Source organism: Panthera tigris, chromosome E2, assembly GCF_018350195.1.
Source record: "Panthera tigris isolate Pti1 chromosome E2, P.tigris_Pti1_mat1.1, whole genome shotgun sequence".
NCBI lineage: Eukaryota > Metazoa > Chordata > Mammalia > Carnivora > Felidae > Panthera > Panthera tigris.
Genome location: NC_056674.1, coordinates 59504240 through 59530819, shown reverse-complemented (window position 1 = coordinate 59530819; position 26580 = coordinate 59504240). Strand labels below are relative to the sequence as shown.

The 26580-nt window shown below is 62.8% G+C and overlaps 1 protein-coding gene across 1 annotated transcript in view; it reads right to left on the bottom strand.

The window, feature by feature from the left end:
- Positions 1 to 26580, bottom strand: part of LOC102957108 (junctophilin-3-like) — a 155173-nt gene that overhangs the window by 5572 nt on the left and 123021 nt on the right. The gene's annotated exons all lie outside the window — the stretch shown is intronic.

Sequence of the window (26580 nt, the reverse complement as noted above, 5' to 3'; positions counted from 1 at the left end):
CGTCACGTGGAGCACGGGCACGGCCCTTCTGTCACTCCCGCCCCCCCCCCGCCTTGCCCCAGCGTGGGCAGTTCTGAGCCACCTGCTGGTGTGGACAAAGCACCCGCCATGGTCTCAGGGCCTGACGGCTTGTGGCTGCTGCGACACCGGGTGTGGCCCTTATCCTGGGACCTGGGGTCATCGTCCGGCAAAGGAGCGTGAGTCGTGGGACCCGAGCAGGCAACGACCACCCTCGCCTCTCAGACACCCTCGTGCCACAAGTCTGGGAAGGCCTGGCCCTCGGGTGCAGGGCGGGCTGCCACCCGTGTGACAGAATGCTGAAAAGGGAGTCTGTTACGGGGCCTGTAAACCGAGCCCCAGAGACAGTCATGTGAGGGGGCACAGGGGCTCCCAGGCCCACCGGGAGGCACAGTGAAGTTTGGAAAGACTGAGGACAATGGCCGGGCCTATTCGTGGCTGCAGTCCCACGGACCGTGATACCACTCACCGGGCCTGGCCCCTGGTGGCTTCTAGTAAAAGGCCGACAGATAGGTTTGGGCACAAGGAGCCTGAACAAAGAGCAGCTGAGCTGACAGTAGCACACAGCGTGTACCTGAGGGCTTGAGCTCCCTGGAGGCCAAGGCAAGCAGGGAACCGCAAGGATGCCATCTGGGGCACACGTCACACAAAAACCCGTGGCTCGGCAAGGGCCAGGCTTGGGACCTGGAAGAAGTTTCTCGGCCTCACAGGTTTAGGCCGCTGGGGCCCCACAAAGAGTTCGGCCAAACAACCAGAAGGGGCTGGAAGGACCCAAAGACCAGCAGCGAGAGTCTGGAACGGGGCTCCGTGCTGTTCCACAGTAGCTCTTCCTCTTCCTCCAAGTTGGACTTGGACCTTAGGGCAGGCACACACCCGCTGCCCAGACTCCTCCCCGAGAACGTGGGAACGTCCTCTCCGACCTGCTACTCTCCGTTCCTAACAGTTACTGTTGCCGACCAGACACATGTGGGTGGTCGTGGAGCCCACACAGCTCTGGACCAACAGATGGGACCAGCCACCCAACAGAAACGGGTTACCGAGTGTGGCCACTAGAGGAAAGGCCACGGGAGGTAATGGGCAGCTACAGATGGTTGTTGAGGAGGAGAGGTTAGAGCCTTCGGAGCTACAGCCAAGCACAGCCTGATGGATTGGACGAGGCGGCTCACACGCTGAGGTCGCAGGAAAACAAGAGTGAGGTTTTGTGTTGCTTAAAGCAGCGAGTTTGGGGGCCCCTCATTCCGAGGAGCAGCGTGCACGTGTGATCATACAGGCATCCTGCTCGAAGGACTCCACTTAAATACCCCCAAGAGTCGGGCTAACGGGGCATTGTTTGTAAGCGTTTCTGCACACACGTGCCCCGGCGCCGCGCATGTAAACGTGGGTGCCACCACCTCGGGTCCTGTGTCCCCAGTGGACATGCGGCCTGGCCACGGCAGCCTCTCCCAGGCCGGGGGGGAGGGGGCTTGTCTGAAAAGCCAACAAGACTGTTGCTCTCTTCCGTTCCTGTCCCAGACCTTGGGAAGTCAAGTCACCCCCCTCCCCACCTCCCAGTGAGACCAGTGTGCCTCCAGGCAGGGCTGGTGGACACACCATCTGGGGCAGCGTCCACGCCTCACTCCTGTGGCCTGAGCCCCAGTGGACGGTGAGAGCCTGTCACTGCTTTCAGACTGCCCCGTGGACGCCCGACCTCCAGGCCAGCATGGTGGGGTGCGGTCCCGTGACCCTGTGGACAGGGCCTCGCCCCCACCTCTGACCTTGCCGTGGCGGGCACACTCCCAGAGAGGAGGACACGTTGCGTCCCCAGCCCAGCACACGGGGCCACTGTTTGGTTTCCACCTCTCCGCTTAGTAAAAATACCACAAACGTTAATTCACCAACACTGTACATGTATTTACATATATACGTTCACACATATAGAAAAAGAATCAGCCGTGCCAGCCCTAAAATAAAATCGAATCGAGAAGAGTGAGCGCGTTTAATAGAGAAGACCTCCCAGTCCATCATGAGGCTCGATCTTCCCTGTGACCCTCGGGGCTGGGCTGGGCTCAGTCTAGCTCAGGGGGAGCAGTGAGAGCGACGCCCCAGGCCCCCACCCCCACAAGCAGGGCAGGGACCTGGAGAGCAGGCGGGAAGGAAGCGGGGTCCCCTCCCAGTGCGCGACGCCACCTCGCGTTGACCGCACGGGAAGGGCGTGGGGCAGACCGCGCAGACGGGACACAGGATAGGCAGTGCAGGAGGGACATGGGCGGGGGGGACGCAGGGTAGGCAGCCTCGGGGGCAGCTTAAGACAAGGCGGCAGAGGACGGTGACGTGACGTAGGGGGACCAGCCCGTGCCCGTCCCAACCGCCCAACCAGTTCCACCGCTAGCGCCTGGACTGGACTGGCTTCCCGCCCCCACCCCCGGCCGTCCACAACCTGCGAATGTGACCGTATTGGGACATTGGTCCTTTGTGAGGCGTGACACAGCCAGACATCCTGACTGCCCTAGAGTGTCGGCCTCGGAGGGTTTGTAAGCTGGGACGTTGCTGGTCCCAGCTCAGGACCACGGCGCCCAAGGCTAGAGCCCTCCAGCTGCCCCCGGCCACAGTCCGCACCCCTGTCTGCCTTCCGCATCCAGCCCTCCCGGACAGCCCCCCGTCTTCTGGGCCCCTGCACCCGATCCAGACCCCACAGACAGCGGCCCCCTCCCACACCCTGGAACGGGGGCCTCCCGCCCCAGTGCCACCCCAGACCCGAAGAGGTGGGCCTGTGTCACCCTGTGATCAGCTCCCCTGCCCTCAGGTCTCCAGCCTCGCCAGACCCTCCCACCCAAATCAGAATTTGCCCATCTTCACAGCACCCCGTTCCTGGATACCCGAGGGCAGGTCTACTCGAAACGTAGGCCTCAGCGCTTAGGTCCCCGTGGGACATAGCTGCTGGGCACCCAGCTGTCACCAGTGCTGGTAACTGAGGGTCTCTGTTGGGACCAAGGGGCACCCAGGGAGGGTCCTTGCTGAGCATGCACAGGTGGGCCGAGGGGCCCCGTGCGGGAGGGACTCCCCCTTCACCAGCCCTTGGTTTGTTCCCACCTGGCAGACACCCTGGCCTGGGGTCAGGGATCTTCCACAGAGGACTTGTTTTCACATCTGTGGCAGATGAGGAAACTGAGGCACAGAGGTCTGGGCTTTCACATGCTTCACTGGTCTGGCCTGATGATACAAGTTCTCTTCTAGCTCAGAAAGGTGCCAGGAGTCTCTGATAAGTGACTCAGGCCACCACCTTCCCGGGACATCTGCTTTGGAAAGGGCTTTGTAGGGGATGAACAGCATCCCCCGCCCTCAAATTCACATCCGTCTGGGACCTGGGACCTTGACTTTATCTGGGAGTGGGGTCTTTGAGATGTACTTAGTTCAGTACTTAGTTGTGGGAGGGCCTAAATCCCATGACTGGTGTCCTTACAAGTCGAGGGGACACAGACACAGTGGAGGCAGCCACGGGGGGCAGAGATGGAGGGGTGGGGCCACCAGACGCTGGAAGAGGCGGGAAGGACCCTCCCCTGGAGCCTTCCGAGGGAATGTGGCCCCGTGGCACCGGGATTTGGACTCCAGCTGGCAGAGGGCACATTCCTGTCGTTTAGAGGCTCCTGCTTATGATCCTTTGTCAGGGCAGCCCCAGGACACTGCTTCGGGCCAGGGGCGCAGCCCAGGGGCGCCGCTTAGGGCTGTAGCTCAAAGTGCAAGACGTGGTCTTGGGCCACGTGAAGGAGCGTCTTTCACAAGTGGAGACACGCTTTGGGCACATTTAGGAAGGCAGGCTGCCGGGCTACCCAGTCCCTCCTCTCCAGTGACCCCCCGCTCAAAAAGCCTCAGGGCAATCGTGGGGAGCCTGGCCTCAGTGCAGAGGACACCTCTGCGACACTAGGGCACCTGCCCCGCGCCACAACTTCCCCTCCCACTGGGGGTGTCCATGTGCGTGATACCCCCACAGCCTGTGGACAGAGAGGACACTGGCCTTGCCCTCGAGCTTACACAGCCTTCCTTCCCAGCAATCTGCGAGGCAGACCCCCGACCCCCCAGAGGCGACCCGGACAGCTCACGTGGAGATGGCGTCTGGACACCGTAACTGTCACCTGCCCCCGGTTTCTTGTAGCACACAGCTCACCCTCTTACGACCTGGGGCCTGTAGTGCATTCAGAGGGCTATGTGGCCACCACCACTGGTTCTGGAACATCTCCACTCCCCCAAGAACCCCCGTCCCCATCAGCAGTCACCCCCTCCCGTGATCAAGGTCCTGCGCCACACGGGCACCCAGCTCAGGTTCAGGGTCCGGGCCACGCACGCTCCACAGCTCACGTGTGTGCGGGTCACCGTTCGGCCCGTGGCCCGGTGGCAGGAGACGCCTTCGCTCTGCCCGGGTCGTGGAGCAGAACCTGTGTGCAGCCCGCCCCGCGTGGGGCCCTGGCAGAGCCGCGAGCAGGCGCTGGCAGGTCAAAGCCAGGTGCAGGCGTGGACACTTACAGAACCATTACTTCCCAGGGGGCACGCTGGTGCCATTATCCTGTGTCTACGGCCACTAACCTGCCGGGAGCTGCCTTCCGGCCCAGACCACTGGGTCGTCCACCCAGCGGTGAGGAGGCCCCTCCCACGGCCGAGGATACACCTCCCTCCCAGAAGGCCCCGCTCCGCGCAGCTCCCCCCACCCCACGTTCCCATCCGGGGAAGGGCAGGAGCCGGTGCTCAGGGCACCCCACGTGTGCCCGTGCCCCACCACCGCCCGGGGGCTGGGCTGGCTTGAGCGTTTTCAAGTGAGAACAGCCACGGCACCACCCGGGAGCTGGTTAGAGACGCGGGTTCTCAGGCCCCACCAACCTGCAGAATCACAGGAACCCAGCTCGGGGAAGGCCAAGCTGCCCCGGAGACCAGGACTCCATCCACGGTCAGTCAGCGGTGCCGGGAAGATGGGGCCTCCCCAGAGACCAGCACCGGGAGTCCTGGGTGTGGGTTACAGGCCTGGGCTCAGGGCCTGACGCCCTGCCTCTGTCCCCAAGCCCCGGCAGACCCCAGCTTCCCCGCGGGGGACCGCGGAGACCCCAGCAGTAAAGCAGCAGGGAGCCCTGGACGGCAGCCCCACCCAGCTGCGGGGAGGGGGCTATAGCTTCGAGTCAGCCCTGCTCCCTCTCCCAGCCCCTTCCCTGCTGCCCTCAGAATTCCCCACCCCTGCCCCCGGCCGGGGCCCGTGGACCTCTAGGCACAGAGCTGACCCCCGCTACCAGGGGCCAGGCCCACCCAAGGGGCTGGCAGGGAGGGGGTGCCTGGGTGGCTCATCCATTGAGCATCTGCCTCTCGACCTGGGCTCAGGTCACGATCTCAGGTTCGTGAGATGGAAGGAGCCCCCCCCCATCGCGCTCCGGGTGACTGTGGAGCCTGCTCTGCGCTCTCTGCCCCTCCCCTGCTGGTGCTCTCTCTCAAAATAAACAAACATGAAAGACATAGGAGCAAGCTGCTTCGGTCAGAGGGGCCCCGGGTTGTGGCGGTCCTGGGTCCTCGCGTGGGGTCCCTCCCATCTACAGTGGAACGTCCCTTCCTGGCGTAAACCCAAGGCTGATTATAGGAACCACATGGGCAACCTCAAAAGCAAATTAGTATTCAGGCCGGGGCTGCTCCCCCCACCCAGGGTAGGCATCTCCCAGCAGTCCCGGACTGCACTCTGCCCAGGGGCTTCTGGCCACAGTCCAGGAACCCTGTGTTCGGCCACCCCGACCAGCCATCAGAGTCCTCGGACAAGCTGAGAACTAGGTGCCTTCCCTGGGTGTGCGGGTATGCGTTTCCTCCCCGGCAGAAGCTCGCGGGGAACCCTGGCCACGTCTGGCAGTCCCAAACGCACCGTAGACGCCCGTCTACAGGAACCGCTCGCCCTGCCTGTGCCCGGCCCCCGCCAGGATGGGACACACCAGCCGGAGGCCAGCACTCACCCGTGCTGCCCGCAGCGGGGTCCCGGGACCTGGAGCATCGGCATCACTTGGAGACAAACCCTTAGGCCCCCCCAGCCCCGCGGAGTCAGCAAGGCTGACCCAGTGCTCCCTGCTGTACCTCAGTCCCCATTAGGCTGCCAGCTGGGGGCACATGAGGGGCCGGTGTTCCCTCAAACCTAGAAGGCGGGGGAGCTTCCCTGAGACAGAGAATACACTGTCAAGGTGCTGCCGATAAGCCCTGGTAGTTCCGGGGACCCGCCTCTGGGGCCGGGGGGTGAGGGGGTGCAGCGGGCACAGCAGGGCGGTGTATGGAAGGCAGGTGCCCAGCGTGGGGGGCCGCACCTGCAGAAACACGTGGGGTGGAGGGAAGTCATCAGGCTAATTCGATTTATAGCAGCCTGAGTCCCCTCGTCCAACAGAGAAACCCTCCCGCAGAGGTCCCTCCTTCCCTGGGGGAGGAGCCACCTGTCGGGGGGCAGGGGCAGGCGCTCTGTCCGGGGCTGCCAAACACAGCCCTGGGGCTCTTCTGGGAGCTGGGAGCCTGAGCCAGGGCCCCCAGCCCTGCGCCCCACGGGAAACATGCCACCCTGGGCACTGGCAGTCCACCATTTGTCACACGTGCTGTGTCACTGGACCATGTGCGCCACCAGCCCTGAAGCCCAGCAGACAGGCTGGGAGTTCTCAGGTGTGCCAGCAGGGTGGGGGATCGGCGGGATTTTTAAGAGCTACTCAAGTCAAACACGAACTCGGAGCCAGATGGTATAACCTGAAAGCAAAGCCCCCCTCGCTGCAGTTATTTTAAGGGGGTTTTCTGCCGGAGCCAGGATCTGGGGCAGGGAGAGGTCTCTGTGGAGCCTGAACCCCGCCGGGGTCTCTGCAAAGCAGATGTCACCTGGTCAGATACTGGAGCAGCCTGCAAAGCCAGAGAACATTCTAGATCAAGCCACAACAGCGGGCTTCTCTTCTGCCACATCTCTCCCTACCCCCAGTTTTTTTTTTTTTTTTCCTATTAAAAAGATCCTCGAAGAGAAAAATGCAAACTAATGAAGGAAATGGTGCCCGGTGCACCAGCCGGGTCGAGCAAGGCTGACTCACGAAGGCAGCCAGACACCAACGGGGGTCAAGGAGCGTTGTCGGAGACGGACGTCCAGCCGCCAGCGCTCCGGCTGCCGGCGGTCTGGGGACGGGGCTGAGGAGACCTGGGGTCAGGAGTGGCCTTTGCCTGACACTGAGACCCTGCCCCGCGCGGGGGTGGGTGGGCTGGGGGCCGTGTCAATGTCCTGGGGAGAACGGCAGTGTTCTCTCCCAGCTCTGGGGGCCCGAAGTCAGAACCGCGGTGCCGCAGGGCTGCTGGGGGGCTCCGGTGTTGCTGGGTCCTTGTACACAGACACGCCACTCCCATCCCGGCTTCCATTCTCCCTGGCCTTCCCGTCTCTCCCTAAGGACACCTGTCACTGCGTTCAGGGCCCACATCATCTAGGATGACCTCATCTGGCGGATCCTTATACAGCCGCAGTCACGTTCCTTTATTCCAAATAAGGGTGTATACAGTCTGAGGCCCGCCGTCCCACCTGCTACAGGGCGTGAGCGCTCTGCCCTTCGTGAACCTCCAACCCAGGCCAGGTTCACCCCAGGAAGTGGTCCTGACCCCGCCGTACGCCCCCAGCGCCCCGGCTTCCTAGGATGACCAGGTCTGGCTTCTTGACCTCAGTTTCCCTCATCCGTAAGAGGGGACAGAATAAGCATCCTCGAAGGATCTCTCCAGAGGGTCAGGAAAACGGCGCACAGCCTGGTGGTTCTTGTTAGCGGGCATTTTTTGGGTTTTGTAGCACTAACAAGATACAGCTTGTACACCACCACACTCCGCTGCCCGGAGGGGACAGCCCAGCGGTTTTCGATGCCACCAGCCCCATTAGCTGGTTTCACGATTCTGCCCTTAGAAGCAAAGCTCACGCCCCGGCTCCCCAAGCTGTTTTCATTGTGGTGTTGAAAGTACGTCTCTTGGGCAGGAGCTGAGGACAAGAGGGCTGAGCTGGCAGGTGGGGACACGACGTGCGCGGGAGGGCAGGACCCGGTGATGCCCGCTCCCCGCTCCCCCACAGCACCCAGGCCGCCTCTCAACTTGCATTAGGGAGCTCCCGTTGGAGTAAAAGAAACTCTCTGCTATGAAAACAGAACTCTAGAAAGCCACCCTCCGGGAACGGCTAAGACAGAAGGGCTACAGACACACCGCAGGCCACAAGTGCCCCCCACAGGCCACCAGCCTCCCCCCCCGACCAGGGCGAGCAGGTCTGGTGACCTCAACGACCACAGGCTGGCACCAGGGACTCAAAGCACCGGGTGGGCCCTGCCCTGAGGAGGGAGCACTTTTGATGGCGACGACTGGCCTGGACAGAACCTCAGAGCGGCAGGCGGCAACAGCATTCTGGGGTGGACACGGGCATCCCCGAGCTGCAGGTGACGGGGCAGCGGGGGCAGCCAGGGCAAGAGTTCCAGGATGAAGGAACAGCAGGTGCAAAGGCCCAGGGGCAGGGGAGGCTTCGCAGGTCAGAAACAAGGAGGCGAAATCCGGAAGGAGCGGGCGGTGTGGAAGCAGGCCTGAGGATTGCAGGTTTCAAGCGTCCCCATCTACTCACGTCCCACAGGTAGCCACTCTGACTTCCGGTACGTTCTTCGGCGGCTCACTGTCCTTGTACTTAAAAGCACCCGTGCCTTATTTTCGAAATATAAACGAGGCCATACTCTGCTTTCTCCCGTTAGTTGTTTTGCCGCTAATATGTCACGGACACCTGCTTACAAGTTTACGAAGGTATTTCTCATGGCTTTTAATGCCTGCGTAACAGCGTGCCAAATGGCCAAACAGCAACCTTCACACGGTCACGCGTGTCAGAAACTCCAAACGCACAGGTTTGCACGCCACTCGGTTCTGCCTCTTGCCTTTTCGTTGTTGGTTTTTTTGTTTTGTTGTTTTTTTTTTTTAACCCAACACCGTATCCTGGAGACTGTTCCACACCAGCAAACACAGAGCTCTCTTGTTCTCTTTAGCGGGTTTTGTGCCGAAATAAATCGAGCCCGCCCCTGCCGATCGATGCGGTCTGATGGCATCTCTGCAGGTTGGGTATTTCACACGCAAATCCACCTTCCAGGACACGCTTCGAGACTGCTTACTTCCACACATCTGCGCTAATTTTAGGCAGATCGTCGATTTTTAAGAAATCTTTCCCAAGCGGACAGGTGAAACACCGCATTGTTTTAATTCGCATTCTGGTTATTCGGAGCGAGGCGGGGTGCTTCCTCGTTAATTTGTGGGAGTTTACAAAGAAACTGGCAGGCTGCCACCGCCGACCCCACTTCACAGGTGAGAAAACCGAGGCTCCCGCAGGCAAGTCCGGCCTGGGGGCACAGCGGGCGCACTGACCGTCCGCGGCTGGAAGCCCAGAGAACAGGCCCATTGGGCCCAGCCTTCTTGCTTGGGGGGGGGGGGGGGGAATCATCCCAGTTGCCATGGCAACCCGCAGGCTCCTCTCCTCAGGCACCCGCTTTCTCAAGGAGCTGATTTTCCAACATCATCTTGCCCTTCTCTCCGCCACCCCTCCCTGCCGCGGTCTATGTTTAGACGGAGCGCCCCCTCTTCTCCTCCCTCACCCCACACCCAAGCCCCCACGCGCCAGGAATAGTAGGCAAACCGCCACCCTGCGAGTAGCCTACACACCCATTGAGCAAGTGGAAAGAGGGCTAATTTGGGTGCCGCACCTCCACCCGCGGGCGGGCGCGCCGGCCGGGGACGGGGCAGCGGTATGTGGGGGAGGGGAAGGAGCCAGGCAGAGGCCCCGGCACATCCTGACCCCGGGGAGAGCCAAGTGGTGGGTGTGATCTTCCTCGGGCACAAAAGGCTGGGCTGGGGAGGCCCCCACCATGGGACACACACATTTACCTAAAGGCCAGCTGGGGAAGCTCACGTCCGCGTCCTCTGTGGTTTGCCGACTCGACGTCCTGCCTGAAACCTCCTCTTTGGAAGAACCCCGCCGCGTTCAGTTAGGAAAGGAACCCGTCCGGACCGGGCCTAGGACCACTGGCCTCAGCGGGTCAGAGAGGAGAGGAAGGGCACGCGCTCCAGAAAGCGCGGCAGGGCAGCACCGGGAGGGGGCCCAGCACGGTTCCCCCCGGGATGACGTCAACGGGGCAGCAAAGCAGAGGACGCATCAGCCGTCACCAGCAGGAGACCCAGCGCAGGTGAGAGGTGGGCCTGGCAGTCAGTCTGCCCCTCCCGCCAGCGGGCAGGCCACCGGGCAGGCAAGTCTCCGTGCGCTGATCTGCCACCGTCCGATGGGGCCGAACAAGGGGCTCCTGCCACATGGCCCACCAGATGTGCCATGAGCCCCTCGGCTCAGGGTGGCCCTGAGCAGCCACGCCCCCCAGGCCCCCACTGGGGCAGCGGGTAATGGTGGAACGGGAGCTCCCTCACCAGCACAACCTGGTCACCGTCGTGGAGGACGACGAGGATGCCAGGGGCCGGAGAGGCCAGGGGCTGGCAGCTGAGCACCCGTCCCATGGGAGTCGAGACCACACTTATGTGTCGCAATGGCTGGGGTTGGGAACTGCGAGACGGCCACGCTGAGCCCCGGATCCCCCAGTGCGGGGCCCTCCTGGGTGTGGGGCGGGTTGACCGCGCCGTCCGCCGTCCCGTGAAACCTGTCCCAGATACCGCCTTGCCGCTCTCTGGTGACCGTTATGCTGCCTGACTCAAGAAGAGCCCCGATTAAATCCCACCGGCCCCTCAATCTCTGACCAAATGGCTTTCCTGGCAAGGTCCTCCTGGCCTGGTCCCCTCCCACTCTCCACCCTGCTGAGAAGCTCCCAGAGCCATGAGGACTTCGAGCTCAGTTTGTATTCCTGGTCAGCGCGTGAGCTCCACGAGACCGTGGACCGTCGTCCCCTGCACCCAGAACGGTGGCTGGCACGGGGCAGGCCGCGGCACGGGCATTTGTTGAACTGACAGATCAGAACCCTTCTGCAGTTTTCCAGGAACGCCTCCTACCCGCAGGCCGTCGGAACCGCATGCCCGACCAGCAGCAGGCAGCGCGGGTGCACGGGGCCACCGGAAGGAAGGTCAGTGCGTGGAAAGGAGGAGACGACAGCATAAGCCAAGGCCAGGCGCCTCCTGGCGGGGGCGGGCAGACGCTCGCCTGTGCTCCCCCCACTTGGGTCCTGGTGCCTGCACAGCAGTGTTCACAGGCAGAATCAACGAGCGTGTGTTTGCGGAACAAATGAAGTCAGGCCAGGCCCTAGGGGACCCTTGGCAGCAGGGATGCCAGTCGGGGCCGTGCCCTGTGCTCTCACCTCTGCCCCCCCGAGCTTCCCCGTTAGCCTGCTTCTCCCAGGATCTCAGTTCCGGAACAGAGAGGCAAAGGTGCCATCTTTCCAGAACTTTCCCCCCAGGCCACCGCCCCTGCTGCCGGCTATTCCGCAACAGCCGCCCACCCGTGCCCGTCCAGACCCCTCCTCAGGGCCTGCCCTCCTTTCTGCGGGAGGGAGGGAAGGAGGCCAGTCTCCGTCAGGGCCTTCCAGCAGCCAGGGGCTGCAGGGGTGGGCCCGGCTCGCTACCGACCCGCCGCGTCTGCAGCCCGGAAGGGCAGACGTGTTCTGGAGGCAGGCACATGAGCTGGCCCCGCGGCAGCTCCCAGGCAGGTGGCTGGGCTCCCCGTGCAGCCGGACACTCCAGCCTCTCTGGGCCCAGAGCCCCGAAACCGCGGGGATCCAGGGAGCGTGCACACAGCCCTGCGGACAGGCCCTGGCGGTGTGGGCCGCTGCTGTTCTGGCTACAGCCCGGCCTCCTCTCCTCCCCGAGCCCACCCAGAGCCTTCGCCCCCGGGCCACAGGCTGCAGCGGGACCACCCCGCTTTACCGAAAAGGACACCGAGGCACCGGACGTCCCACGACCCGCCCGAGGGGAGAGACTGAGGCAGCGCGGGTCTGAGCCGGGGGGCCGCCCTTCCCCACGATGATAGAGCACGCGTCAGGGCACCAGTGTTAGCGCCAAGGGACCCAAGTCCCCCTTTCTTCAGCCCCTCCCGAGGCAGGCGAGGAGGACATCGACCTCACCCGTCCACCCCTCCCGGCAGGTGGGCATCCCGGGTCCCAAACGGGTCACCCACCCACCCGACCTGGCACGAGACACCGGGAGTGGCCCGGGTTCCCTGAAGTCCTCCCCCAAGAAGCTGGGAGAGGTTTCAGCGCTGGTGTGCAGGCCTCCGAAGGCAGGAGGTAACCTCACGGGACCCGGACGGGATTAACGACGCGTTTGTCAAGTGCCTGCAGCTCCCCAGAGACCAGGTCTAGGCAAGTGCAGGCAGCCGGCGGGAGGAGCGCGGGCTCGGCGGCTGGGGTCCCGGCCTCAAGGTGGAGGAGGGAGGGGGGTGGCCTCTGGAGCCCAGCCGCGGTCGGCAGCCGTGAGCGCGTGACGGCCGGGCCACGAAAGGACCCCTCGGAGACCGACCATCCGGCCAAGCGGCCGGGGGCCTTGCTTCGTGGCAGAGGGAGAAGACGGGGCCTGACGGGTGAGCGTCACCCGGACCCCAGTCAACAACAGTGCCCCAGACACACGGCAGGCGGTGCCCCTCCCCCAGCTTTACAGAGGAGGAAGCCGTCTGCCGTGAGGGATGTCGGGCCACACGTCGGGGGCACCCTGTGCCCCGCAATCCCTGGCCCCAGCCCTCTCTTCCAGCAGGATCTGCAGCGAGGGGCGGAAGGCCCAGCTTCCGAGAGCAGCGTTCAGGCGCCAGAAGCAGCACGTCGGGGGTGGGGACACCGGGAGGACTTCCCGGAGGAAGCGCAGCAGCAGAAGAGGGCAGGGAGCAAAGGTCAGAGGTGGCCAGGGTGCTCTGGTGTCAGGTGCACAGTCCAAGACAGGACAACCCCCAGACCAGAGGGACGGAGCCTGGAAACCACACTTAGAGACCAGGCCAGCCGGCCGCTACGGCCCAGGGGGCAAATGGAGCCCAAGGCCTGGAGGGAGCAGTCTGGGCTCTGTATTTTAAGAGTCTGCAGAAAAGAGGCGGCTGTGTGACAGAGGCCCTAGAGCCAGCAAAGCCCGAGAGCCGTGCTGTCCCGTTCTCGACGGAAAGCGTGCGCACCTGCTCGAGGGGACTTTGGGGACCGGGGCGTAACCTCTTCATCTTTGAGGCTCCGAGACCCCTCAGCCGTCACCGTCGAGAACCAAAACCAGGTCTCCTGATGCCAGGCCCTGCCCGCGAGCCCGTCCTGTGGCCCCCATCTGCCCCAGGCCTCCAGAGATCGGAGGAGGGACCCGCACACCCCCGACTTCAGCCTGGGGGGCCACTCTGCCTTCTTTCTGGGGTTGGGGGGACAGGCAGACAGCAAACGGAGGGATTTGAGATCAGATGTGACCTTCTCATCCTGCCACTGCCCAGCGGCTGACCTGGGGCCCCGCAGTGGGATGAGTGGCGACTCCAAAAAGGCTATGTCCCTGTCCCAGCGCCCAAAACCTGGGAACGTGACTATTTGGGAAGGGGGTCGTTGCAGACATGATTACATTAGGGGTGCTGGGTAGAAGACCATCCTGGACTACGGGGCGGGCTCCAGGTGCCATCAGGAGTGTCCCCAGAAGAGAGACCAAGGGGAAGGAGGCACAGAGGAGGGTGTGGCAGCCGGAGACGGCGTGAGCCCACGGTGCTTGGCGGCACTGGACGTGACGGAGGTGACAGGGACACACAGCCCGTCAGGGGGCACACGCGGGCTGCAGCCAGACCACCCGGGCCCAATCCCAGCCGAGCCTCTGAGGGCCACGATCCTCCTCACCTCAGTTTCCCCACCCGTAGAATAGGAACACAGAGCCGCCTGCCTCCCAGGGTCACTGGGACAGTCGGGTGAGGATCACCACAGGGCACACTCACTTTAAAAATGATTGTTTATGGGGCACCTGGGGGGCTCAGTCGGTTGGGCGCCCGACTTCAGCTGAGGTCATGATCTCACACTTCGTGGGTTCGAGCCCCGCGTCGGGCTCTGTGCTGACAGCTCGGAGCCGGGAGCCTGCTTCAGATTCTGTAACTCCCTCTCTCTCTCTCTCTTTCCCTCCCCTGCTTGCACTCTGTCTTCCAAGAAACAATAAACGTTAAAAAAAAATTTTTTTTAAATACATAAAAATGATGGTTTGTGTGCAAGTCCCACACACCTGGGCGTCCTGGTTTGTCTTTGCCAGCTGTGCACCAACACCGCGGGATGGCAGGCGGCCGCCCGGGGTCAGGAGTCGACAACACGATCCGGCTTCAGTGCGAAGGACAGAGTCACAAGGACCAGTGTCCCCCCATGTGCAACGGACCACAACTCCCATCTCGCTGGCCTGACAGGAGTAAGGGCGTGTGGCCAGCCCTGGGCTTGAGGACTGCAGTCCCTTCTGTCCTGCTCACTCAGGGACAGCCATCCACCCACTAGGTGGCCCTTGGGACATAGGCCCGTCCAGCGGCAGGGGCCGGGGCGTCTCTGACCACGGCTGCGGGGACCAGTCTCCGCCCCTCCCTTCACAAGAATGTGCTGGTTTGCTCTTCACTGTGCCTTTGGGAGGGTGGGGGGGGCACCAAGCCAGACACCTGGGCCCTGAAGTGGGAGGGGACCCAGCCTGGCCTTGGCTGTGCACCCACGTGTCTATCTCCTGGTCTGAGTAGGTCAGTGATGGGATGAGAGGGTCATACACGTGAGCAGCTGCGAAAGGACAAGCATTACACGTGGCCAGGACGACCATCAGCGGACTGTCAGGTGCCTCACGGCCAGGACGGGGTGGTGGGGGGGCACAAGGCCCCACGAGCAGGTGCTGAGGGTGGTCACGGGCCTATGCGGGGCAGGCACGGGGCCTGCCGGCACACACCTGCCAGGGCCGTCCCTCCTGTCGTCACCACCACGCCCGGGAGCACAAGGACTTGTTTTCAGGAAGTTTAAATACCGGTAAAGATGTTTAATTGCTACACATTTTAAGTGAGAGAGCAGATCTGGAGAAGAGAAGTCAGGAGAGACGGGACCCCGGGAGATGCCAGGAGGTGTGGGGTCTCTGCCCAGATTGCCCAAAGCCCGTTCGGGGCACTCTCCTCCCCAGGCACCGGGGACCCCGGCAGTGACCTGGGCCCCTGTGCCTTCACCTGCCCCCACTCCCTGCTGCGCCCCAGCCACCCTCAGGCTGGGGAGAGAGGTGGGGTCCAGGGCCGGGGAGAGATTACCTTCAGGCTTTAAATTCTTCAGCGTTTCCTGAAAACAAGGGAGTCCCCTGGCGTAAACACAGCACAATCAGTGCAAGGACACAGCACACGCGTCCCTAAAGATCACCGTGCCGTGCGAGCTCCCACGGCAAAACCCGTGGGGCTTGTGGGGGAAACAGAGTTGGGGCACAAAACTCCAACACCGTGAGGGACACGTACAGACAGGAGCCTGATAAGACTAGTCGGTTTCTAGTACGTTCCACGGTCACACGCCTAAGGATCACGATGAACACGGCCCTGGGCGGGCGGCATGGCGGGTGCTGGGGGGAGGGAGGCTCTCCAGCTCGGGGTGCACCCTGTCCGTTCACCCCGTGCTCCTGGCAGATGAAATCGTGTGTAAAACACACAATTGACATGCAAACTGCCCCCTAATCTCTAACAAAGCTGTGGCACAAGAGCCACCTTGAAACTGTCCCATCACCTGGTCCGCAGACAGGATCACACCTCACCTAATTGTCCCCTTTGTTCCCAGCGGCACAGCGTGACAGCAAGGCTGCTGGGCGCCGGGCCGGGAGGCTGGCAGTGCCCGAGGTGGGGCCCAGAGGCTGCACAAGCCTGCCCTCACCCCTGCCGGCGGCCGAGCCATCGTGGGTCCCGGGGTTGCCGTGAGGGCAGTTCTAGAGGGTCCCTCGGGTGGCAGGTGATAAGGGTCTGAGCAGCTTTTTTATTTAGGGACAAGTTGGGGAGGACCATCCAGCCGCTCCTGACCCCAAACCCTCAGCGAGTCTCGGCGGACTCGGAGCCCTGACCCGGGGCTGGCCGTGGAGGGGTCGAGGCTCACTTTCCACTGCTCTCCATTCATGCACCTCACAGGACCCTGACCCAAAACACCCCAAACAGAAGAGTCAGACATGGGAGACCTGCGTTGGACTCCACCAAAAACAGCCATGACCCAAGCCTGCTCACTGATGGTCCCAAGAAGTCAGACACGACCCTGGCAAAATCAGGCGGCGGGGAATAAAATCCTCCTTTCTGTTTCACGGGGACCCAGTCTGCCATTGACAGAAATGACGGGCCCGCCAGGTCACAGGGTCCTCAAAGGTCCACGGGGCACCTCCCGGGCCAGGCGCTGCCCATGGCGCCCCTGCCTCGATGGCTGTGCTGTCCCAGTGCCACGGGGAAGCTTAGTGGGGGGTGGCAGACGGGCCCCGTGGGCCCCCCGAGGGATGGTTCTCAATACATGAAGTCAGCTCCGGTTATCTGGAAATGCGACTTACAAATCATACCAGAGAGCCAGGCCTGCACTGTGCTCGCACACGTGACCCCAGCCTGGTCACGGCCTGACTGGGGGTGCGACTCCGTGGTGCCGGGTAAACGCCTCTTCCCGCGGCCTGACTCCCCTGGCGGCACGAACGCAGAGGCTTCCGCTGCTGAAGCTGCGGGACCAGAGCACCCGGTCGGGAAAACACATTTCACTGAGGCCAGTGACCTCCTCCCAGCCGAGCTGGTCGTGACCCCTGGTGGGCTGGGCATTCGGGGGCGAGGGGGCACTCTCTCCTCGGCCTTCAGGCCCCCAGACACCCAGCCCTCACCACAGCTGCCCCCAAACAGGGGCATCCCCCAGCCTGATTCCCAGAAAGCCAGTCCACACTCGGGGCCGAGGCCTCACTCCCTCCAGCGAGGATCCTGTCACCCACGGGTCCAGACGGCAGGCCCAGAAAACGGTGTGGACAGCAGAGTAATGGCCCCAAGACTTCCACGCCCTAAGCCCTGGAAGCCGTGAACATCCCCTCAGCCCAAGGATCTCCGCAGAGGGGATTTAGTCTGGGATCTTGAGGTGGGGACAACGTTCTGGACTCTCCAGGGGGACCCCGTGACTCCACAAGGTTCTCATCGGAGGCAGGAGGTCAGAGCAGGAGTCGGGACAGAGGTTGGAGGGCACGCTGGCGACCAGCTGTGCTGCGGTGATGGCCGAGGGGCCACGAGCCCAGGGCAAGGAGCAGTTGCTCCCCGGAGCCTCCGGAAGGAACTGGCCCTGCTCACACCTGAGCCAGGCTTCAGACCTCCAGAACGGCAAGAATGTGCTTTTAGGACACTGAGCTCACAGGGGGGGCCCTGGGCAGCTCCGTCGGTTGGGCGTCCGACTTCGGCTCACGTCATGATCCCACGGTTCGTGAGTTCGAGCCCCGCGTCGGGCTCTGTGCCGACGGCTCGGAGCCTGGAACCCGCTTCGGGTTCTGTGTCTCCCTCTCTCTCTGCCCCTCCCCCAGCTTGTTCTGTCCAAAATAAACATTAAAAAAAAAGACCAGGACCGCGTGGTTCAGGGAGGCGTGAGCGCTTCGTGTCTGGGAAGAGGTGCCCGGGCCGGAGACCGGCCGGGAGGGTGCGGCTTCCTCTCCGAGGGGAGGGCTGTCGTGAGGACCAGAGCGTGGACCGGTCCCGACCCGCCTGGCCACCAGGCACCACGGGACAGCGGCGGGGGCCACAGTGCCCGGTTCTGCCCGAGGACAAGCTGACATCACAGACCCTCGGGGGTCCTGGGCACGAGGGGAGGGCAGGCCTGATCAGCCTGGCCACCTCTGGCACAGAGTCTGGGAGGGAGTCTCGGGCACCCCTAGCTCTGCCTCTGCTCTGGCTGCGCGGTCCACCCTCCCCGCAGACGCCCAACCGCCCGCCTGCGGGGACACTGTAGCACGTACTCGGGGAAAGGCCCACCGCCCTGTACAGGCTCCGGGAGCCCTGCCTCGGGGGGGGTGGGGGGATGTGACGCTAACCAGACAGCCACCGTCTCCGGCCTCTACCACAGCCTGGGGGTGGGTCCGTCGTGAGCTCCTCTACAGACTGGGAAACTGAGGCTCAGATAGGCGATGGCACTTTCCCAGAGCGGTGAGTGGAGCCCCAGGGCCTGAGCTCCCTCCTATCTCCTGGAGGCCCGGGAAGCCTTCTCCCTCTAAGCAGAGAGGGCGGCCTAGAAGGGGGACGCTTACCCTCTACCCCCACGGCCGGAACACAGCACTGTCCGAGACCTGACCTACCCTTACGGGTGTCCACAGACCTCCAGGGGTCCGGATGGAGCGGTGCTGGGACTTCAGGGAAGGTAGGGAAAACGGGGCCTCCAGGGGGGATGCCCAGCCAGAGCGCCCCAGTGGGCAGGGTGGTGGGAGCACTGCCAGAACTGCGGGGCCCGGCCTCTCGCGGGCAGGAAGCAGAGTCCGCCTCTCAGGAACCTGACAGTGGCCGTGGCGGAGGGGAGCGCGTGGGGCAGGATGGGGGCCCCAGCAGGGCCTGGGCAGGCGAGGAGGCCAGGCCCCCGGTGGGGCTCCGACCCAGACCGGAAGCCGAGATTTAACAGAGAGCCGCAAACCACCAGCGCTCACCCAGGAGGACGGCCGTCGTCAGAGACGGAAAACTAGCGTTGGCGAGAACGAGGAGCCCGGCTCCCTCTCGGCAGGAACAGAACGTGGCGTGGCTGCCGTGTCCTCAAGGAAGGGGGCCCAGAACTACGGCGGGTCCCGGCCGTCCTGCTTCGGAAGCATCCCCGCGGGATCGGGGGGCCTCAAGGAGAGCCGCACGGGGTTAACTTCACGCCATGTATACGCTACGACACTGGACTTTGGACACCACCGCCACAGGCACCGAGGGCCAGAGAGGGGAGCTCGCTCTAGAGAGATCTGCCCTGAACCCCCCCACCGACAGCCAAGTGGAGACACATACACTCCCCCCCCCACCCCCACATACTGATCCCTGTCAATCGGGTCCCCTCCACCGAGCCCCGACCTGGCCTCCAAATTTCCTCGACCCAGGGCCCTGGGCAGCCACACCGGTTGTGGACAGCGGCCAGCAGCCCCCGAGAAGCCACTCCAGACGCAGGGCGGGCCGCCTCAGGCCTTGGCCGTAGGCGCCGCCGTGTTGACACAGGTCACGGCGACAGAGATCCTGTTGTCTCCCGGCCAAGCCGCCGGCTGACCAGGTAACAGGTGCTCAGCCAGAAGGGCAGGAACCCGGGGCCACAGCAGGGAGCAGACACGAAGCTCCAGACCCGCCTGCCGATGGCGGTTTGGGGTTCAGGTCCAGACCCCCAAGCAGGCAGCATGAGGTAGGATGAGGTTTGGGAAGAACGGCCCCCTCGGCCCTGTCAGAATTCCCCAGGTGGAGACAGAGACAGGATCCCTGTCCAAACACCTTGGGCTCTTCCCGAAGGCAGAGAACACAGAATTCTCCCCTCCGGGTGCTCTGTGCGCAGGGTTCAAATCCCAGCCCGGCCCATCAGGAGGGTCTGTGACCTCGGGAAGTCACGCTTGCCGTCCGGCCCTTGCTCATCATGTGCTAAGTATTAGCTGAGCACCCGCCCAGTGCCAGGGTCGCGCCAGGCCCCGAGACACAGCCTCACGCACAGGCAGCCTCAGCGGCCGAGGGAGGAGCGACGTGGGGCGGGTGGGCAAGACCAAGCGGGCCACACTGCCTTGCGGGGACGGGGCCAGCACAGCCCCCAGGCGCTCAGGGAAGGCGGTGCCTGCACTTAACCTCGCCTCCTAGGAGGCGAGCCCGGCGGAGTGTGGACCCCGGACCCTGGCCAGTGCTAGGCCGTTAAATACTTTCCCCGGCACCCAGAAGGTTCTGACACAGGCAAAAGAGGAAATGAAAAATCAAACAGAAGCGGAGGGTGCCCGGCCCGCAGGGAGACGGAGCCTCAGCGGCAAAGTTCCTCTGTGAGGGCCCGAGCAGGAGCCAGTCTGGTGGCCTCTGTGTGACAGGACAGCTGCCGACCGAGGTCCCCCCCACCACAAGATCTTCCAGGAGAAGGCAGAGCAGGGCCACCACAAGTGACCGAGTCCCATCTAGCCCAGAGCACCACCCCTCGGAGCCCCAAGGCTCACGGCTGACACCGGCCCCGGCCGAGGTGACCGCCAGCAACCCACCAGACACGCCCTCCAGGTGCTTGCAACAAAGAGCCACTTGTCTGCGGGGACGAGGCTTTCAGGACTCAGCGGGAATCTACCACCAGTCTTTGCCAGGTGAGCAGCGATCATGTGTGGTCACCCTGGGGCTGGGCAGAGCAACGGTCAGAACCCACGGGAACAGCATCTGCGTGCAGAGATGGGACCCAGAGCCTGGCTGGCTGGAGAACTGTTGGGTTTGATTGAGGTTCACACCAGCCTACAGGATCCCACGGTGAAAACCGCGATGCTGACTAGTGCCATCCCCGAGGGCTTCCCGGTGGCAGGGACGTGCTGAGCACTCCACGAACATCCTCCTGTCCCGTTCTGCTGCCCCAGGAGTGGTGCCTGACATACAGAGGAGGAAACGGAGGCTCTGGCCCTGCGGCCCACCATGCTTGCTCCTCACATGCGGTCAGCGGCATAAGAATTGCTTCCTTCCTGTCCCTGCCGCGTGGAGAAGCAAAGTCCTGACTTCAGGGGGCTCAGAGTCCCAACCGGTTAAAAACTCTCGCGCCTCAAGACACATGCCAACACAGAGGGCTCACAGAAAGGGAGCGGCCGACTCCCTCCTCAGGGTCGGGGTTGAGTTCAGAGAGGTGCATCTGAGCTGCGTCTCGAGGGTTGTAGAGGAGCTCACTGGGCTGAAGGAAGGGCATTCCAGGAAGGAACAGAATGTGCGGAGGGAAAGGCTGCCCAGAGGGTGGTGGGGCACCAGTGCAGGACGTCCGCCAGGGGGTGGTAGGATCCGAGGCCAAAATTCAAGGGGGGCTGCGTTTGGGCGGAGAGCCTGGCCCTCTTCCCGGAGAGCAGACTCCCCCTCTTACAGCTGATGCCCCATCCGCGGACGGCAGAGACGACCAGATGGGAGGCAGTGACGACGTGCAGGTGAGCTCTCCCAGCAGAGGTGGCGGTCATCCCCCCGCCGCACCAGCACAGACCTCCCACGCAGCTGGGCCCATCCCCCACTCAGGTCCCAGACCCCCGAGACAGGCCGCCACCGTGGTTTCCAGCTAATCTCCCGGTCATTCTGGACCTCCGTGGGCATTTGGCGGCCAGGCTGACAACCTGAAAATGCCCGGTGGGGCTGGACCCCGACTGCCTGAGCTCTCTGGTCCCCGAAACCCTCCTCTTCCCAGAGTGCCAGCAGCAGGCGCTCGGCCCCTTGGAGAGGAGCGGGCCCCACAGACCTTGCCGTGGGGCCTGGCCCCGTAGGTCACCGTGTCAAACCTGGGAGCCAGGAAACCGTAGCATCAGAACAGGCTGGAGGCCCACGGACTGGTCTGAGATAGACTGAAGAAAAGCAGTGCTGGCCGGGGGACTTGCTCCAGAGCCCCGGGCACAGGGTCCCACCCGCCAGCACGGCCCCCTCCTCTGCCTGCCCGGGTCACAGCACGTGGACTCTGCCGCCGTGTGGGGCTGGCTGGGCCCGGCTCCAATCAAACAACGCAGGGCTCCAGAGGGACCGGCGGTCGCGGCCCGCCTGGAGATGAGCCGGTGCACGGAGGGGCCTCCTCCCTCCGGTGCCTTGGGGGACCAGCCAGCGGCCTCGAGAGCCCCCGGCAGCCTCCCCGAGGGCTGGGCCGGCACCAGGATGGACTTCAGCTTAACCAGGAGCTCCTGAAACGGGGCAGACGGCGGCCACAACCGACCCCCGACCTCACCGAGACACGACGGCCCTTCTGTGCCTGCTGTCCTCGGAGCACGTCCACCTGGGGAGCGTTCTCGCGGAAAGAAGCAAACAGCATGGGTATCCGGTGAGGCCTCCTGGTCTACCCATTCCAGCAAATCCACGGGACAGAGGAACAGGTCAAGCCCACCCTGGATGCGCTCAGCAAAACCCCAACTTTGGAAACTTCTCCAGAACTTGGTTTGCCCAAACAAACACGCTGCCAGGAGGGAGCCTGTCGCGGACACGAGACCCGGGAGGGAGATCAACCGGTGACCACAGCTGGAGCAGTGTATGTGCTTCAATCAGGATTCAAATAACTAATGAAAAAGCGAGGTAGTATGAGGGCTTGGCTGGATTTTTAAGGCTATTAGACATTGGTGCTATTTTTTCAGATGGGAGGATATTAAGCTTAGATTTCTAATTATTTTCATCTTCTTAAATGTTTATTGAGAGCGAGTGTGAGCAGGGGAGGGGCAGAGAAAGGGGGGGAGAGAGAATCCCAAGCAGCCTCCACGCTGTGAGCACAGAGCCCAACTTGGGGCTTGATCACATGACCCTGGGAATCATGACCTGAGCCAAAGTCAAGAGCTGGACGCTTGGGTGCCTGGGTGGTTCAACTGGTTGGGATTCTCTCTGCCCCTCCCCTGCTCGCACTCTCTGTCTCAAAATAAGTAACCAAAAAGAGTCGGATGCCTAACCGACTGAGCCACCCAGGCACGCCCGATTACTTTTATCTTTACAGACAAGGTTTTAGGAGGCCTGGAATTTGCTCCAAAAGTAATCCTGGGGGAGGGGGGGGCGGGTCAGGGTTCAAGTGGACAAGAGGAGTCAGGAGCTCCCAGTGGCTCAAGCCAGGTGAGCGGTCCACGGTGTCACAGAATCTTCCCTCCACTTTTGCACATAATTGAGATCTTCCACGATACAAAGCCTGCATAAAAGACACGCCCACGTTCACCACAGCGGCCAGAAGGTAGATGCAAGCGGCGTGCCCGCTGGCAGGTGGACAAAACGGGGTCCACGAGCACAACGGGGGGCCGCTCAGCCATGAAAGGGAAGTGCCCCCGCCCCCGTAACACCGACAGACGTGTAGGACACCGTGCCCGGTGAAACCAGCCGTCACGACGGGATACACCCGTAGGACTCCACTTACACGAGGCCCCGGGAGGAGAAAGCAGACGGGGGGCCGGGGGCCACGGTTTCACGGACACAGAGCTGCAGTCCGGGCAGAGGAACCGGGCCGGAGACGGTGGTGCAGGTTACACAACGCTCCGAGCGTACTCACAGCCCCTGAACCGTCCCCCTGAAAGTCGTTCTGGTGGAAAAGCGCAGGTCACGTGTGTTTTAACCGCGAAGTTTTTAAATGAAGAAGTGTTCCTAATTGGCGGTGGCTCCCTTCCAGGTGGGGACAAGGACCTCAGGGCCTTTGATCCTCAACACTGGCTCTCCGGGTTGCCATGGGCATCTGGTGAAGCCAAGGGCATGGGGTGGGGGTGGGGGTGGGGGGTGGGTCATTTCACTCTGGCTCCTGCTCCAGGAACGTGTGGCTTGTGCCACCCCAGCCACAGGGACCGCCGCGCCCTTGGGAAGAAGGGGTCGGGTCCGTGGGCCGCAAGCCAGCCCTGCACGGCCACGCGGGACCCAGTGCCAACAGGGCAGGGAGAGAAATGGCTTCCTTTTAACTTTCCTTGTCACCCTAGGAAAATTCCTATTCAAGGCAGCTTTCAAAGCTGAGAGGAAGGGAGGACTCTGCCCAAGCCAAGGGCAGGTCCCATGTGCCCTGGGACCTGAGGGTGATGCCTCCCCCACAGCAGAGAAAATGAGGGGCCGAGCACCCCAGCAATGGGGTAAAGGGGTCACAGCATGTGGACCTCCCATCCGAGGCTCTGGGAGCCCCATCTGTAGGCACTGCCTCTCGCCGGCCACAAGGGGGCAGAGCTGGGGCTCTAACATCTACACCCACTGGGGGCCCAGGGCTAGGGGCTCAAAGGAGGAGAGTGTGGGAGCCAGAGACACTAAGGGGAGATGAGAACAGAGGTCCTCTTGCCTCCCTGGCATGCTCACAACGTCCAGGGTGCTTGGGTGGCACCGGAGTGCAGGAAGGGGTCCGGGTCCCGAGCAGTTTCAGTCTCCTGCCCCGAGGAACCCACGCTGGGGAGGCCAAGTGATAACACCACTAGTGGATGAGCTCAACAGGGCGGGGGGGGGGGGACCGAGTCCCCCAGGCGACACCAGCAGAGACACTGTCCCCAGGCTCCCCAAGGAACACCACGGGGGTTGGACAACAAGGAACACGGGCAGCACTTGCCAGGCCTCCAGCTCAGCTGGGGGGGGGGGGGGGGGAGGGAATGACTCCAACAAACAAACATGGCTGACAGGGAGGAGTGAGCAAACGTTAAAGCCCCAGATCGCAGGCGGTTCTCCAGGGAAGATGCACAAATGGCCAAGTACATCGTTCTCTTGCCATCGGGGAAACATGAATCCAAATCCCACGGACCACGAGGTGGGCTGGGGGGCATTCAGACAGACAATAACAGGAGAGTGTGAGCAGGGGAGGGGCAGAGACAGATTCAGAGGATCCCAAGCAGGCTCCCTGCTCAGCCCAGAGCCCAACCTGGGGCCTGATCACACGACCCTGGGGTCATGACCTGAGCCAAAATCAAGAGTCCGACGCTTGGGTACCTCGGTGGTTCAGCTGGTCGGGATCCTCTCTTCCTCCCTCTCTTCCCGGCAGGGACGGGAAGAAACCGAAACCCACTTGCACTGCCGGTCAGGACGTGGAACGGGGCCGTGGCTGTGTGGCCAGTCCCCAGAAAGTTAAATGGAGGACCGCCACGTGGCCCAGCAATTCCACTCCTAGGTGCGCCCGTCCCCACAAACACCTGGCCGTGAACGTTCACAGCAGCAGGATCCATCACAAAGGTGGAAACCAGCCGTGGACGAGTGGCTAAGCACACGTGGCGATCCACACACCGGAATGTCCCTCAGCCACAGAAGGTAACGAAGCTCTGACACCCACCACAACGTGAACGAGCCTTGAGGACGCGATGCCAGTGCATCTCGACAGGAAGACGTGGACCGAGGCACTCCCGACTTTCATCACACACACGAGGAAACGGATCCCAGCACCGCTCCTTTCCGAAGTCTGGGCTGGGCTAGTTAGCACAGCGCTCCCATCAGGGACGAGTTCTCCCCCGCTCCGTGTCCCGTGGGGTGTCCATCCTCGACCACACCACCACCCCCCCCCACGCTGGAGGTGCACCTGTGACCCAGCATGGTCACTCACAGCCTTTCCAGATCATTCTGACATGGGTGCTCCTTCCCTCTGGATTGAGAGCTGCAGGGTTAGGGGAGCAGGGATCTGCCGGTCTTTCCCACCTCCTGCAGGGGACCTGGTAGACAAGGGGATGAACACAGAGAGGGACAGAGCCCTGACGACATCTGAACCCCTGGATCCAGCCGTGCCTGACAGCAAGCCATGGAACAAGAGCCGCACAGCCCCTTTTCTCTTGAACCAGTTTGAGTTGGGATTCTGTTGTTTGCAGTGGAGTCCTGGTTCCCACACCAAGTCCCGCCTGACAGACATACGTCTGCAGGAACCACCGTGGCCAGAATCACTCTTCAAAGTCTCCCAAAGCAAACGTTTTGGAGCTCTGGTCACGCAGACCCTTCTGCAGCAGAGGCTAAGGTCAGCGACGTGCTCATGCAGCGAGGGGTTCCCATTTCCCATCCTGTGCCTTCTATCCACCACCGCCCCCCCCCCCCGAGCTGGTGGGGGCTTGCACGTTCAAGTAGTGGGCCCTCCCTGGATACCAGCTGTGCCGGGTGCCCCAGTGCCTGGCAGAGCCCATTGGTGGGACCTGGGAAGGGCAGGGGAGGCCCAGGTCACAGCCCGGGGGGAGTTGGCAGTGGGGGCGCTGACCACAAAGGCTGAAGTTCAAGTGGAAGGAGCGGCTGGGGGAGGGGGGCGGGAAGGGTTTGGAGCACAGCGGCATCTGTGAGCCACGGCAGGTTCTGTCTGTAACTGAGATCAACCCCCTTCTGTCGCGCCAAGCCTTTGGTGAACTCCCATCACACCACATGCCTCGGGTAGGTGGTTTTTCACGGAAAACTCCAGGAAAGCTGAAGCAGGGCCCACGAGAACACAGACCCGGAGAAGAAAGGAAAGTTTTTGAGGGGGGCAAGGGGGCAGTTCTGACCCCAGCTCTCTGGAGGCAGGTGGATTCCACGGACAACAGCTGTGAGTTACCGACGCCCCCGAGCAAAAGGAACAGCGTCCACGAGCCGGGGAAGAGCCCAGCTGTGGTGTAGCCACACAGTACAGTGGGTTGGATGGGGACCCCCAGAGTCACATCCCCCTAGAGTTTCAGCATGACCTCACTCGGGACAGGGTCTTTGCGGACCTGATTAGGGGGAGGTCAGATTGAGTTAGGGTGCCCCTAAACCTGATGACCTGTCCTTGTCAGAGGGAACACTGACACAGGGAGAGGGCAAGTGAGGACACGAGCAGAGGTTGGAGGGATGCGGCCACAGCCAAGAAACACCTGGAGTCCCCAGCAGCTGGAAGAGGCGGGAAGGACCCTCCCTGGAGCCTCCGGAGGGGAGCATGTCCCCACCCCACACCTTGATTTCAGACTTCTGCCCCCAGAGCTGGGAGAGAACAGACAGACTCCTGTTGGTTCAAGCCTCCCAGCGAGGGGCACGTGGTCATGGTAGCCCCAGGGCACTCACACAAGGAAGGGTTGGGAATGTTCCCGAAAAAGAACCAACAGCCCAACGTGGCTGGAGCTCAGCAGAAA